The sequence below is a fragment of the Sceloporus occidentalis genome, unplaced genomic scaffold (genome assembly GCF_023333645.1).
Source record: "Sceloporus occidentalis isolate IW3139 unplaced genomic scaffold, rSceOcc1.0.p SCAF_1, whole genome shotgun sequence".
NCBI classification, from domain to species: Eukaryota; Metazoa; Chordata; class Lepidosauria; order Squamata; family Phrynosomatidae; genus Sceloporus; species Sceloporus occidentalis.
The window spans coordinates 18,354,480-18,367,626 of NW_028316981.1; positions in this window are offsets into that span (position 1 = coordinate 18,354,480).

Below are 13,147 nucleotides of genomic sequence, written 5' to 3' on the forward strand. Positions count from 1 at the left end.
AAAATGGGAAAATATTGACTTTTGGAATGTTTCTCTTAGAATGATAAAATATTTAAAACAAATTATGCATACATTTACTTCACTTAACTATATAACTATATAAAAGCCCCCCCCCCCCCCATGACAAGGTATAGTCTCTGATCATTACAATTCTTGGTCAATCTGTAAAGGATGCTAATATCAAATCCCCCCCCCCCCCCCATTTTTCTGGAAAAATAAATCATTTCCATGCTCCCCACAACATATTGTTTCCCAAGATTTCAAAATTTCTGGAAATTACTCAAAGGACGTTATCACACTAAAGGAATCCCGAATGGAAACAGGATTTAAACTAGAATTAAATTAGACAAAACCCGCAAATGCGGGAAGTTTTTCACATGACATTACTGCCAAAGTGAAATAACACGAAAATAAACTGAAGGTAAAACAAAGGAAAACAGCAGCTTTTTACTTTTAGAACTTCCTGAAAGTAAGAAGCTGCCATTTTCTTCAATTTTACCTTCAGTTTATTTTCGCATTATTTCACTTCGGCAGGTCTGTCGTGTGAAAAACCTCCCGCAATTGCGTTTTTTTAAAATATTAAAATGAATTTAAATCCTGTTTCTGAACAGGATTTCACTAGTGTGATAAGGTCCATAGTCTCTTGCAAAGTGACCAATATTCTACTTTGGAATTGCAAAGCATAAATCTCCACAAGTATGCAGTGATGTAGTGGCCTGAGTGTAAGATTAGGACTTTCGGAGACCAGGGTTTGAGTCTCTACTTGGAAATGGAAACCCCCCTGGATGACTTTGACCAAGGCACAGTTTCTCGTCCTTTGAGGAAGGCAACAGCAAACCCTGCTCTGAATAAATCTTACCAAGCAAACTGGATGATAGGTTCATCTATGCTAGGAGATGACCTGAAGGCACACAACAAAAACACATTCTGTTTCACAACTCTTATGTTAAATGACATGAATACCTGTGTGTGCTCCTATATTGTTCGATATTCTGCTATAAAGAACACAAGTCCCATATTCACGACTTCACTTATGCTATCTTGAACCAAATGGAGATATTCTACATCAGACAAAAAAATGTCCCACTGCTTCCATCTTGGGACTTACACACATGTAAGATGCAAACAGGATTCCAGCCATCAGATGGAAGAATGGATCTGTTTGCAGTTCATGGCAATTTCACATGCATTCACCCATCAGAATGTTCTGTTGTAAATCCACATTAACCTGTGCTTTAAAAACAAACAGGAAAATTCCCAGTAACATCATATTGATGTGCATTTCTAAAGGAGAAGGCCTAAGCGTCCAAGGAGGTCAAAGTAGAGGTTGTTGGGTGTTACAGACATCATAAAAGGCACACCTCCATCAGACTGGTGGTCCTCAAGACATGAAAGAACAGCATCCAGTCTGGTGCAGTGAGCAAAGCGTTTGCCCTTGACCTGGTAGATGGAGTTTTAGCTGTGAAGCATACAAGGGGACATTGTCACTTCTTAGTATGACTTACTTCATAGGGTTGTTTGATTAAAAGAAGTTAGGGGGAAACTGACCATGGAAACTTCCTGAGTGGGTGAAGTCAATAAAGAATATATAGTACCAGAGTTTGCATTTTTATAATAAAGTCAGGAAGCAAAGGATAATAAGCACTTTCAAAAGTTGTTTAAATAAAAGAGCGGAAGAGATATGTTGCAATGTCTGGTTTATCATTGACTATTTGCTTGCTCTCAAAAGAAGAGGTGGTGTGGTTGAAAATGACAAAGAGTTACAAAGATCAAGTGTGCTTGTGGTGTCCATGTGAGAGGGGTAGTGGACCTGCTGTGCACTTTAGTCTGCACCTGAAAGGATGTATCCAAGGGGCTCAACTCATTCCTTTGGTGAGCTCTGTGAAGTTCAGACTAAAACACTGAGTTCGTTCACTGCTCCATTGATGCTGGAAGCATCACCTGTCACTGCCAAGCAGGAGATCCAAACAGGGCTAGAAAGAAAGAGACAGACAGGAAGGAACAGCCACTGACATGGACAATGTGTGGCTTTCTAGATGACAATGGACTGCAACTTCAACAAATATTTGGAGAGTTTTCATCTCTCTCTACAAAATATTCATCAAAACACTTTCCTCCCACACAACATATTATTCAACCCACAAGCGAGAAAGAGAATTTGATTTTTGCTGAGCTCTGGGCAAAAGCATTTCTAGGCTTTTTCAGGACTCCATCTCAGATAAATTTTTATCTTCTGCTGTCCCTTGTGGCAGGGATGGGAAACCTTTTTCAGCTTAGAGGCCAAACATCAATTCTGTCTTGGAAAAACCATTTAATCTTATTCTTATTATAAGAAATACCATTTAGCAATGAGGTAGTCCATTCATTCCTTGATTACTGCCCCAGGATATGATTTTGAATATATATACCACCATCTAGGCACCAGTAATTTTGTCTAGTCTGATGCAGAACAGAACAGAAACTGTTCAACTTCTACCAGATTCCTCAATAAGCCAGCCACCCCACTTGCCATGGCAACTATTGAGCCATCACCATTCTGGACACCTCTTGGATTGCAACCAAGATTCAAGATCAGTACAGTATTACTATTAACACCTTCTCCCACCTTTGCTACATTAGTTCTTGTGAGTGTGTAAGTGTGTTGATTACTTTGTTAATAAAACTGCAAAACGTATTTGGAATTCCCTTTGGAGTTCTGTGTGATTTGGAATGAATAAACACAGGCTTTATCCTAGGCTGAATGTTGCCCTAGCCAAAATTCCCTTAAAACATATTAATTTGTTGGTGCTTTCCCAGGACCCCCAGCTTTTTGGGTGACAACTGGGTCTACTTCCTCAGATGCATCTTTTGCACAGTTAGTCTCAAAGTTGCTACAAGAACTCTAGTCTGGAATGTCAGTTGCCGTCTGCTACTTCTTGCATGCTCTCAGAAAAATTGACCAAACTCCAGATGCAGTCATATTCATGTTCACTCAATCTGTGTTCTCAGCAGACATGAGGGAAATGTAAGCATCATTCAGACTTCACAAGATGGCAGCATTCTTGGCAGATGCTTAGTAGAAACTATGATCAAATACTGGTCTACATTTTGTAAGGACAGATTAGAAGAAACAGGGTGGCTAATGTCTTCCATGTTAGTGGGAGAATGAATTCATTCTGGAGCTGTTCGAGGGGCCAAATGTTTATGGAGAATTGAGCTCAGCATCTTGCACAGGTTCTTTAGAGTCTGAGCTAAAATCTGTGGTAAATTCCCCACCTGACTGACTTGAAGGCCACCATCTGTCGCTGCTATATGCTATGTTCCTACCAGGAAATAAAATAGATATTTGGCTGGAGAATGCAGGTATCAATACTGCTACTTCTTGCATGCTAGAGTGGTCTACCATTTGAACTAAGTCCTTACTGTGTGGTGGCTCTCCCCTACAGTATCCCAAGAAAAGGCCAGACCCATGCTGCCATCCAGAAGAAAAAAAAAATCAGAAATTGATCCTCTCTATACACCAGAAAAGGAAAAGAAGAAAAGCTTGGTTGGAAGGAATAGGTATCAGCCCCACTACCTCTTACATGTTCAGAAAGCACTCTACCATTTGAGCTAATCCCCCAAACTGCAACTTCCCCGTCTCTGTACCATGGTATCCTAAGGACCGGATGGATTCATTCTGTTATCCAGAAAAAAATTATATAAAATCCTTTCTCTGTATACACAGGAAAAGAGTATAAGTAAAAGCAATTTTTCTGCCTTTCAACAAATTCCCTAACATTTCAAATGTCACACAGCCCTGCTGATGAGAATCATGAATCATAAGTGTCCTCTGAAGAGGTTTGTGAGGATATGGCTAGAACGATGCCATCAGACCCTTCATTCAGATCCCACAGTAAGGGAAGGTGGTGAGGGGCACACGTTTAGGAGGATGCATCCCATTGCTTCTAGGAGCTAGTCTATATGTAAGGGTATTATGTGAATTGCTGATGATATGTGCACATTTGCACCAGGATTTAATTGTGTGTAGTTTCCTGCACAAATTTGCATCTATTTGCATCAATTTGCCCTCCATCTGCTGTAAAGGTGCAACAATCCAAATTAATGCAAAGTAGACAGATGGCTACACATGTGATAATGTTCATTCTTGCAGATACTGGTGGATATTCTAGTAAAAACCTTTATCTGCAGAATCTGTGGAGTTTTTTTGGCCCTCTCCACAAGCCCAGACTTTTCCAACTGCATGTGGTGGGATCACGTTCTATATAATAATAATAATAATAATAACAACAACAACGATGATTTATTTATAGCCCACCCAATCACAAGGAATCAGGGTGGGTTACAACAATAAAGAAAGTAGAAAGCAAATAAACAATAACAATAAAATAACAAAGCAATTCACAATAGCAATAAATAGCAAAAAAAAGCATAGCAATTCACAGCAGCAATAAAATTAACAAAGCAAATTTCAGAGCAATAAATGAACAAAACAAGCAGAATAGAAAATAATCCCCTTTCTCAATCCTCCATCCCAATCCTAAAAACAATGTAAACGATACGCAGTCTTAAAACATTGCAATCTTGGACCCTTGGGGAAAAAAAACCCAGCTGGGCTCCTTTGCTTCCAGAGTCTCTCTGCTGGTCCTTGGTGTTTCTAGGAGAGGTAGGTGATCATTCTATACGTATGCATAGAACAAGGAGTATTTTAATCATAAAGGCATGGTACAGAGTGCCAGGTTTACGGCCGGGAGTCGCCTCTCTTTGCTGCTTAGCTTCGCCACAGCAACCAAATTCTGCGGCACAGCTATGCAAAAAAAAGGACCACTACAAAGCAGCTCCTTTTTGCTCCGTTGCAAACAACTGGTGGCAGCGTGAGCATGTCGCTGCTGCACGCCTCCATGTGGAGGCTGCACAGCAGTGATGTCATCACTACGCGCGCCGTCTATTCAGCACCAAGCAGTGAGGACGCCCTCGTCACATGCGAGGGGTGAGGGGAGTGTGGGCGGGGCGCCCCTTGCACGTATAGAATCATAGAATCATAGAATCGTAGAGTTGGAAGAGACCGCAAGGGCCATCCAGTCCAACCCCCTGCCATGCAGGAAATCCAAATCAAAGCATCCCTGACAGATGGCCATCCAGCCTCTGTTTAAAGACCTCCAAGGAAGGAGACTCTATCACCCTCCGAGGGAGTGCATTCCACTGTCGAACAGCCCTTACTGTCAGGAAGTTCCTCCTAATGTTCAGGTGGAATCTCTTTTCCTGTAGCTTGCATCCATTGTTCCGGGTCCTGTTCTCTGGAGCAGCAGAAAACAAGCTTGCTCCCTCTTCAACATGACATGAGGGCGTCCTTCGGGGCCCATCTGTACTGGGCCCTAGAAAAGCAGAGAAGTGTTTGAAGATGCTGGGACACATGTTTGTCTTTAGAGATCCCAGTATTGGCAGCAAGGGTGAAAATTGCATTGCCCACCAGGTGTTGCCAGATTATAGTTCTCAGCATTCTGATTGTTTGTAACAGAGAAACAGGATATAAATAAAAGTTTTATTATTTACTATTTTTAATATTATTCCTTCCCACTGGCTATGCTAGCTAAGGCTGCTGAGACTTGCCATCCAATAACATCTGGAAGACTATCTATAGCTCCTTTAATGTTCAACCAAAAACGTAGGGTGGATTTGCCAACGTCCTGACAAGAAGCCATTATTGTCAATGAAAAGGACCCTCACTACATTCATTACCTTTCCCCTGGGAAACCATTTAGCAAGAATCTAATAATTTCAAGCCTTGGTGTCTGCCTGAAAAACAGTCTTGGATCTATATACAAGTAGTAAAACAGCAAGTCTCTGGTCTAGTTTACAAGCAGACAGACACTCTGGAAGTTTGAATAGACTAGGCTCTTCAATAAGTCAGCTACTCTCCCACTTATCATAGTGGCTATTGAGCCTTTTTTGTTCTGGACTCCCATCAATTGGAACCAAGATCCATGGTCAGTAACATATCTCCATTAGCAAGGTCTCAAACGATCCCACTTCTCCCACCTTTACTTCCTAGCTCTCTCTCTGTGTGTGTGTGTGTGTGTGTGTGTGTGTGTGTGTGTGTGTTGATTATTCTCCTAATAAAAATTACAAAAACCTACTTGGATTTGCCTCTGGAATGCTCTTAGATTCAGACCTGGTATAGTTGGGTTGGCCCCAGGGCTGCTGTTGCCCCGGACGTACTATAACTCTCATTTGAGCTATAATTAAAAATTCCCCTATAAACGTATTAGTTTGTGGGTGCCATCCCAGAACCTCAGCATTTTGGGTAACATGAAGTTTCTTGTGTGAAAATGTTGGAGATTATGAAATAACTAAAGAAAGTCAAGAGTTAGTTCCTTAGGGGATACTCTCACTTCTCCTGTACCTGTCATTGCTGTCGCTTCTGCTGCTACCACTACCACCTTGCTCTTCCTCTTTCCTTTCCCCTCAAATCCTTTGCCCTCTCAACTCTGGCTGGGGCACTCAGATGAAGGGGGTAGCACTGCTATTTGCCCTAAGCTCCACAGACACTAACACCCCTGATTGTTTTTACCCCACTGGTTGGAGTATCAAGGGTGCCACATTTCTGTTATATTTCTTGCAAGCCATTGCTACAAAAATACAAGTCAGCTCCAAAGACTCTAATGGCCCCCAGTTTTAAAGAACTTGTAAGAATGGGAACACCTTATTTGAATGTCAAGTTATTTTCCTCTCCTTCCCAGTGACTACAGAACTGTAGTGCTTGAAATCATGAACCCAGAAGGCATCTCACTGTCCTTGCCCTCATCCTCATGGGTCACCCTGCCTAACTGTCAAGCCCTGCCTATAGTTGCACAGTAATGTCTGTCTTTGGTACTTCATTGTCTTTCACTTCTTAGTTGGCTTTACTTGAAGCCACAACTAATGGAAAGTTAACATACTGTTGCATATGTACATTTAGCCCTCTAGATTAGCAGGTTAAGCATTCATGGATTTGATTATTAGTGGATTACTTTATTTGCCACCACTTCCCATACTGCCCTATACATTTCAAAGGCCTGTGGAAGTGTCCTCTCTGGAAAACAAAAATAAACAGTGGGCCTACATTCACAATCTTTCCACTTTTGTGGGGATCCTGATCTTATAACCCCATGAAAGTTGAGGGCTGTCTGTATTTAAAAGAGAATGCTTTCTTTTGATTAGAGGCACTACCCTGAATACCAGCCCTGTGGCAAATGTGGGCCTCTGCCACTGAGTGACTGAGAATTAGTTAATTAATTAATTAATGGATCTGAAAAGTGACAGGAACTTGAGAACCATGTCACTAAGGCTGTTCAGAAGACATTTCACGTTTCAAGTGTTAACTTTTCCCAATCTTTGAGTGATGACAGAAAGACACAGTCACATACTTTTCTTGCTGTGAGTATTTTTGCAACGCTCTGAAAGAGTTTACAGGATTAAATACCAAAAACAGGATCATTCATGCCATAGCATTTCTGATTTCTACATGTGGGTGTGAAGGCTGGACAGTGAAGAAAGCTGACAGGAATAAAACCGATCAATTTGAAACATGGTGCTGGAGGAGAGTTCTACAATAACAAGGACTGCTAAAAAGAAAAAAATGGGTCTTAGAGCAAATCAGTCCTGAACTCTCACTAGAAGCAATGATGAATACACCATAGCAATGTATCATAGCAATAGCACTTTACATTTCTATACTACTTCATAGTGAACTAAGCACTCTCTAAGTGGTTTACAATGTGTAAGACAATTGTCCCCCAAAGCTGGGTACTCATTTTACTGACCTATGAAAGGATGAGTCAACCTGGAGTCCTGTGGGATCAAACTCACAATGTTATGGCTGCAGTACCATCATTTAACCACTGCACCACCAGGGCTCCTGAGACAATAAGACAATCATGAGACAATGTGACCCATTGTGATGCAATGTGACAATGTGACTCAAAAAGGACAATAATCCTTGATAAAGCTGAAAGCAGTGAGAACCAGAGTGATGTAGTGATCTGAGGGATAGACTTGGACTTTGGGAGGCCAGGGTTTAAATCGCCACTTGGGTATCGAAATTTACTGGTTGCTCCTGAACAGGTTGTATCCTTACAGGATGAGAGGAAGTCAAAGGCAAACCCCTCTGAACATATTCTGCCCCCAAATCAACAAAAAACTGGACCCCCCCCCCCAAAAAAAAACCCCATGATAGTTTTGTCTTAGGGTCGCCATAAGTCTGAAATATTTGAGCAACAGCAACAATGACAAAGTGGAATCATAGAATCATAGAGTTGGAAGAGACCACAAGGGCCATCCAGTCCAACCCCCTGCCATACAGGAAATTTAAATCAAAGCATCCCCGACAGATGGCCATCCAGCCTCTGTTTAAAGACCTCAAAGGAAGGAGACTCCACCACACTCTGAGGGAGTGTGTTCCACTGTCGGACAGCCCTTACTGTCAGGAAGTTCCTCCTAATGCTGAAGTGGAATCTCTTTTCCTGTAGCTTGCATCCATTGCTCTGGGTCCTAGTCTCTGGAGCAGCAGAAAACATGCTAGCCTTGATCATTGGAAAGGCAGGCTAGAAATAAATATTTTATTATTTATTATTATTATTATTTGGAGAGAAAAAGGTCATGAATTGCTGCTGCTTTAGGGGCAGCAGAGCGACAGTTCCAGAGTCAACAGAGGAATGGAAACAGGGAGACGGGAAGAGCAGTGTTGCCAATTTCGCGACTTTCACGCGAAAACAGGGACTTTTCAGAGCTTTTTGTGTGATTTTCGCACCTGGCTCTATTTCAGTGCCTTTTCCGCGACTTTGGCCCTTTCAGCTCCAGACTGCTGCAGAGCAACCAAACCCTTTGGAGTGTAACAGTTTTCAGCCAAGAGGGCTGGAGAAAAAACTCTCTCTCTCTCTCTCTCTCTCTAATGACTCCCTCTGAGAGCCAGGACGGAGCAAGCCCAACCAACCCCAACTGTTTGGAGGAATCACATTCACACTAACAGTTCAGCCAATCAGAGAGAGGACAGTGATTGCCCCCCCCCCCCCCCCCGGCATTCTGAGGCTCCAGGGGAAAGCAAAGTGGCTGCAGTGCTGGAGAGAGGCAGGGAGTGAGGGATCTTGGCTGGCTTAATCCCAATTGCCTTGCATTTCCAAGTAAGACATAAGTTTTAAGGCACACAAAGGCAATACTTGATCATGGTATCATGGCTTGATGTTGTGGACTTCTGTGTGTGCCTGAGAGTGACATTTGGATTTCTGAATTCCTGAGCTTGGGCAGAGTGCCCCAAGCCTACCTCTCAGGATCGTTGTTGTACTGTGAGGTGGACCATTTGGGTTGATGGGAGGAGAATCTAGTGGAGGGGAAAAGTAGAAGGATAGAGAAGATGTGAGGAGAAAAAGAGGTGGAAAGGTGCTTCTGAGCATGGGCAGAGCACCTGGGTAGAAAAATAGATGTTTATCTCCATCTTCCCTCCCTTCCATGGGCTGCCTTACTAGTTGTGTGATGTGAATGTGATGTCCCTGAGAGTGTGTGTGTGTGTTAGTGATTAAATATGCCTCTGAGCATGGGCAGAGCACCTGGTAAGTTGGCATCCCTGCCCTGTCTTCCAAGAATTTTGTTTTGTGGATCTCTTTTTCGTTCTCTTTTCCATTGCCATCCATACTGCAGAAATAATCCAGTTTGGCACTGCTTCTAACTGCAAGGCTCCCTGCGACAACAAACCACCAAGCCCAGAATTTCATGCATGGAGCCCTGGCTGCCGGTAAAAGCAGTGTCTCAACATGTCACAACAAACTACAATTCCCAGGATTCCCTGGTTTGAGAAGGGAATTGCCTGCACGCTTCCAGATCACAGCCCCAGCGAATGAGTCTACAGCATATCAGTGTTGCCAATTTAAGTCTACTTCTTCAGCTGCATTTGGATTTAATAATGATAAAAATAATGGTGATGATGATAGAGAGATAGATCTTGTAGCACCTTTGAGTCTCACTGAAAGAAAAGTTGGCAGCATGAGCTTTCCTAGACTTAAGCGTATTTCCTCAGATGCATGGGAATTGTAGTTCATTGTGGCACCAGAGCGCTTTCTCACAAAACTACAATTCCCAGAGTTCCCTAGCACTGAGCCGGGGCAGCTAAAGCGGTCTCAAACTGGATTATTTCTGCAGTGTGTCATGGACCCAACTCAGGCTGCATCTTCACTCCAGACTCCAGAGACAATTCCCAGGATTCCATAGCACTGAGCCAGGGCATCTAAAGTGGTCTTGAACTGGTTTATTTCTGCAGTGTGTCTTGGACCTAACTCAGGCTGCATCTTCACTCCAGAGACAACCCAGTTTCATACCGTTTTTACTGCCATGGCCCAGTGTTATGAAATCCTGGGAATTGTAGTTTGCTGTCACACCAGAGTTTGCTGAGAGAGAAGGTTAAATGTCTCTGAAAACTAGAATTCCCAGGATTCCCTAGCACTGAGCCATGGCAATTAAAAGGGTGTCAAACTGGATTTATTTCTGCAGTGTGGTTGCAGCCGAACACGTTTCTATTTGGCACAAAGCTTCCTGAACCCTCTTCATGTCAAAATAAATATCTTAAAAGGACTGAAAGATTCTTTGTTTGGTTCAATGGTGATTTTGAGGGTTGAAATAAGTTACCATTATTTTTATTCAATTATGTTTACATTTACAGTATTTGCAAAACATCTGCCATTTTAATATTATGGGAATTTTCCGGGAATTGTGACTGAATAGTCCGTGTGGTCTGGGGGGATTCAGCGGGTTTTGGACAAACATTTTCGGGAATTATCTTCGAGGCTTGTTGGCAACACTGGGGAAGAGGCCAAATGGGGATCAGGTTGGGAGAAATGTGTGGAGCCATGGGAAGGATAGGATTCACTGCCCAGTAATCAACAGGAGAAGGTGAGACAATGGCAGAGACAGGAAAGAAAAAGAAAGAGGTGTAGCTGGCTCTCTGAGGTGTTAAAGCAGTTTGAGGCTATTGCCAGCTCAGGCCTTCTGAGGAAGAGTCCAATGTGAGCAGGAGGTGGGTCTGAGGAAGCAGAAAGTCTTACTTGCTCTTACGTCCTGTGGAAAAGTCCAATGGAAGCAAGGAAGGTCTGGGGAGAGCACAAGGTCTTTTTGCTCTTACTTCCTGTGGATAATTCCAAGGCCAGGAGGGAGGATCTTTAGAAGAGCACTAGGTCTTTTTGCTCTTACTTCCTGTGGAGAAGGAATATGATATCCCTTCAAGTATTTAAACAGGGCTATCATATCATATCTTCTCCAGGCTAAACATCCCCAGCCCTCTAGGGAGTGATTCAATCAAGGAAACCACAGCCCTGGGTTTGCAAGACCTGAGCAGGGCTGTTGATGCCTGGGTCTCTTGGAAGCCCCTCATTCACGGGATCACCATGAGTTGAAGTCAGCTTTGTGGAAAATAACAGTACATACTTTTATGACACTTTACAGAGTGACATATGTAACAACAACAACAGCAAATCCCTGCATCAAGATTACAGTCTAAATTTCAGCAGTGATGCTGGGGAATGCAATAAATTTGCAGCGATAGTGAGGGGAGGAAGAAGAAAAGAGAAGGAAAGATACAAGACACTCTTAGTCTTAATAGACTAAGGCAGTGATGGCGAACCTTTTTGAAACTGAGTGCCCAAACTCAAAGGTATCTCTTCACTGGGTGGCACTGGGTGCTGGGGAGGGACTTCCTCCCTCTGGGGGGTGGGACTTCCTCCCTCTGGGGGCAAGGCTTCTGGGGAGGGGCATCTGCCCTCTAGGGAGCAGGACCTCTGCCTTCTGGGGGTGGGACTTCCAGGTAAAAACCCAAGGCACACTCTCTCAGCCTCAGGCTAGCAATAACAAATCCCCCTGATGAAATTTGCCAGGAAAACCCCATAATATTTTCTACTTAGGGTTGCCATAAGTTGGAAGCAACTTGTAGGCACCACACACACAACTCACAGTCTTTCAGCCTTCAGCAAACCCAAACCTCATGTGAAGAAAATCATCGTTGCCCTAAGTTGGGAAAGACTTGAAAACACACAAAAATAGAGGCAAGTCACACTTTCTCAGCCTCAGAGGATGCCATAGCAAAAAGGGAACAATACTTATAAAACCTTGTCAAGAAAACCCTTAGGTCACAGTAAATCAGAAACAACCACAATCCTGCTCAAAATCAGAGATCTTTTGGACAGCCTCCTGGACAGAAAAGCCACATATAAACCAAATAAAATAAATAAAATACAAATAAATATATTCCTCTTGGTTATTCCCAACTAAGGAAAAAAAACATTCAATCAATTGCTGAATGAATAGTGAATGAACAAGTAGGATTCCACCGATTCAGTGGCTCTAATCTAGGCTGCAACTACACTGTAGAAGTAGCGTTATTTGAGACCACTTTAACTGCCATGGCTCCATCCTACAGAATCCTGAGATTAGTAGTTCTATGAGGCACCAGCACTCTTTTGCAGAGAAGGCAAAGTAAAACTACAAATCCCAGAACTCCATAGAATGGAACTACAGCACTTAAAAATTGGTGTCACATTGGATTATTTCTACAATGTAGAATAGAGGATGATAAAAAGGAACCAGCATAGTGGTTTGACCATTGGATAACTTTGTAGATCGGGGTTCTCATCCCAGCTTGGTCATGGAAACCCACTGGCTCACACTCTCTCAGCCACAAGAGATGGCAAGGACAAACCTCTTCTAAAGAAAATGGCCAAGAAAACCCCACTATAGGGTTGCCACATAGGTCAGAAAGGACTTGAAGGCACACAACTACATAACAACAACAACCCTTTACAGCTCCCCCTTGGACATAGTGGGGTAGAGTCTGCCCCACATATATATATATATATATATATATATAATATCATAGAGTTGGAAGAGACCGCACGGGCCATCCAGTCCAACCCCCTGCCATGGAGGAAATCCAAATCAAAGCATCCCCGACAGATGGCCATCCAGCCTCTGCTTAAAGACTTCCAAAGAAGGAGACTCCACTAAACTACAAGGGAGTTTATTCCACTGTCGAACAGCCCTTACTGTCAGGAAGTTCCTCCTAATGTTGAGCTGGAATATCCTTTCCTGCAGCTTGCATCCATTGCTTTGGGTCCTAGTCTCTGGAGCAGCAGAAAACAAGCTTGCTCCCTCC